Source organism: Dysidea avara, chromosome 9 (assembly GCF_963678975.1).
Source record: "Dysidea avara chromosome 9, odDysAvar1.4, whole genome shotgun sequence".
Taxonomy (NCBI): Eukaryota; Metazoa; Porifera; class Demospongiae; order Dictyoceratida; family Dysideidae; genus Dysidea; species Dysidea avara.
Window position 1 is genome coordinate 3,123,112 of NC_089280.1, and position 3,621 is coordinate 3,126,732.

The window sequence follows — 3,621 nt, forward strand, 5'->3', positions numbered from 1 at the left end:
ACTTATGCATACATTGCACACACTTACACAATGCAAAAAACACCAATATGTGCACACACATACACACACAGGCCTTTACTTGCCATGCTGGCACAGTTATGCCTACGCAGTGTACCAGCACTGGGACACCTGTGGCTACTCAGGTGCTAGGAGTCAGGGCAAGCAAATCCTCCAGGGATAGGACTAGTAACCCAGAGGAGACTGTATAAGTGAAGGTGAAGGTGTGGGCCACCTGGACCTTCACCCGCTGTGTGAGACATGGACAGTTGGTGTTTGCTTTCCCAGTTAATGCAGAGCTCAAAATAACAGCCTGTCATCCGTCATTTTCTGACCCAAAAGCCACAATGACCGGCTAAATTAAAAATGGTCTGACGTTATGAACTATCAAAATCAGCATTTAAAAGACACTGTGTATGTAAACTGCTACTATTATTATTGTGTTGCATGTCAGTCTGTCATTTTGACGGATCAAGCAAAAAACCTTATTTATATTGAGCACTATAATACCAGGTACCTATTGATGTTACAGCTGGGTGGGCTGCTTCCCCAGCTGTAACACACTCACTCACTCACACACACACTACGGCAGCCGTACGAAACACAGCTATTGCCGCCCAGCAAGCCAGCACTGGGATGCCTGTGCACCACTCAGGCGCTTGAGCCTAGTGTAGGCATATCCAGGGCTAGTAACCCACAGGAGGACTGTTCAGGTTTCACGGAGAGAGGTTGCGGAATCTAAAGTTCCACAATGACCTTGACACCGCTAAGCGAGACAAGGACAGTTGGGCATTTGCTTCCCCAGTTAATACCAAGTACCCATTGATGTTACAGCTGGGTGGGTTGCTTCCCCAGTTGACACCAGGCCACTTGGTCCCCAATATACAGCTGGGTAGACTGGAGCAATGTGAGTAAAGTTTCTTGCTCAAGGAAACAACACCAAGGTGGCAAATACACACACACTCTTTTCCTTGAATGCTTGTCCAGAGATCTTCATCCTTGTCCCAGGGAAGTATCTGCTTGCTTAGTCAAGGGATATTGGGTAACTTTCTTACAAGTAATTTATTCAGTGAACACCACCTAGGAAGGTGGGTGGACCACAAACAATAGCAGAAACCTGATCCATGCAGTGTACAGTCTGTATGCACGTAGTAAAGTCCCACAATTAAGTCAATGCAAGGGAATCCTGACCTTCACACACACACACACACACGCACGCACGCATGCACACCACACACTACAACTACTACACACAGACTCACCTTTGAGCACACACAGTGATAGCTCTTCATTCTAAGAGGCAATAATCCCTACACAATAAATTACCACAATACCACACATCAAATGAACCACATAATGAACTTCACACATCACCACATGTTATACTACATGTTCATGAGATGATTTGTGGCTTCACAAAGGACAGCACAAGAACACATATGTACATATAGCAAGCAAGCACGCTATACAAGCTGCCTATCTTCCTGGTCAGAAGTAACCAATTAGAAACTTCAGTTGGGAAAGGTGGAAAGGCAGCAAATAGCTTAGGTAATATTGAGGAACTTATGTTGAAACTATGAAATGTATACACCGACTCTCTCTTATTAGCCTACAAGACTAACACTGACTCTGCCTGGTCTCCACCACATAGTCAGGGACAGGGGTGCCACACAGCCAACAACTGGTGATACACACTACATATCACATTAACAATATAACAGTAACGATACACTGACATATATGATAGCAATTAATTAATAAACAGCAGCAATACAACATTGGTCATCCAGTACTGAGGTTAAATGACACTGTCACAGATGGTATTACAACTGTTAACTACAACTACAAATAACTAGTAACTAATCACAGTCCACACTCTAGTCACGATGGCCTGTACTACTAGAGCCGTAGCAGTGGTAGCGTTAGTAGTGAGCGTCAGTTCAATAGTAATGAGCAAGAATCAGCACTGTTCAGATTATGATTTGGGACCTTCCTTTATCCTGGGACATTCTTGTACAGAGATCTACCAGCAGAATGAAGAAGCTCACAACAGATCAGGATATTACTGGATATTAGATGGTAACAATATTACACAGCAATACTGCCATATGGGCCAACTAGAACATTGTGGTAACAGCTCACCATGGACTAAAATAGCTAATATTGTTATTACTAATGAGAGTAGTGTGGAAGACTGTGTGAAATTAATTACTAACTTCTCAGTAAAACCACACAACCAATCCACAGGGTATACTTGTCAAATAAAGGCAGCAACAAATTGTACATCAATCACATTTCCAACTAACAACAGAAGTTATACAGAGATCTGTGGACGTGTTGGTGCATACACCGATAGAAATATGAATGCATTTAAAAACTCAACGGCTTCAATTGAGGACCATTATGTTGATGGAATATCTATCTTAATAGACAGTAACCCAAAGAAGCATGTGTGGACATATGCTATTGGACGCAGCAACACCAACAGGAGGGGCAGTAACTGTCCTGGCAGGAATTCTAGTGCAATTCAACCTCCTAGTTTTGTTGGAGACAATTACTATTGCGATGACGATAACAGGAGTCTCAATGCTGAACAGCCTCTATGGAGTAGCAAACTGGTGTGCACACGTAATGACACTGAATGTGTCGGTGATAAGCCTGAACAGCCATGGTTCCATTGTGAGACTATAAACACTTTAAATGATGACATTGTGGTGAAAATTTGTAGTAAGTTCACCAGCCAAAGGAAAAAAATATTCATCAGTCAATTGGAACTATAACTACGCATATTGTACAGAACAAAATGTACTGCTTATATGGAATCTAGTTTATTAAATCTAGTTTTTTATTAATCTAGTTTATTAAATCTAGTTTATTAAATTTAGTTTATCTGCTTATTAAATCTAGTTTTGTTGTTCCTTAAGTCTGTGTATGCATGTGCGTGTAAATGTGCATATGCTGCATGTATCGTTGTGATAGACAATTCTATGACAATGTAAACAGCACATTAATTTTTGTTGTTTATAAACAAGCTGCCTAGGTTTCACTTTGCCCTTTGCAATAATAACAGATAGGATCAAAAAAATTATGATCACTGAAATTTTACCTCGATTGTTTGATTCAATAACTGCTAGATAGACCCAACCTTGAGTAGTATCTGGCCAAAGCACCAGGTATAGGAAGAACAGTGCCCTACTTGACCTTAAGAATCGTCCTACCTGTAGGTAGTTTGACCATTCAAAAACTTTTATAAAGTGCTTGCTTGCTATGTACCAACTACAAGAGTAACCAGTTTCTTGTGTTTCTTGTGTGGAGGTTTGACTACTTGCCCTGTCCCCACACAGGTGGGAAATTGGATTTTTTTTTTTAAAAAACACCACATTTCCACCTTTGCCCAGGAGGGGGGAGGTGGGGGTAATAAATATTGATAGGTTACCTGGCTGAAAAAGAAGAAAAAAACTAACCCTAATCTGTAGGCCACCTGGATTCCAGCACTCTGCGCCAACCAGGGAGGCCACCTAATTAGGTACTTAACAAACACTGGATTTCACCAGACTACAGCCTTGTTGTGTTATGTATGTGTACTAAAGCCTAGTTTTGTTGTTGTAATTGTATTGTGTATGC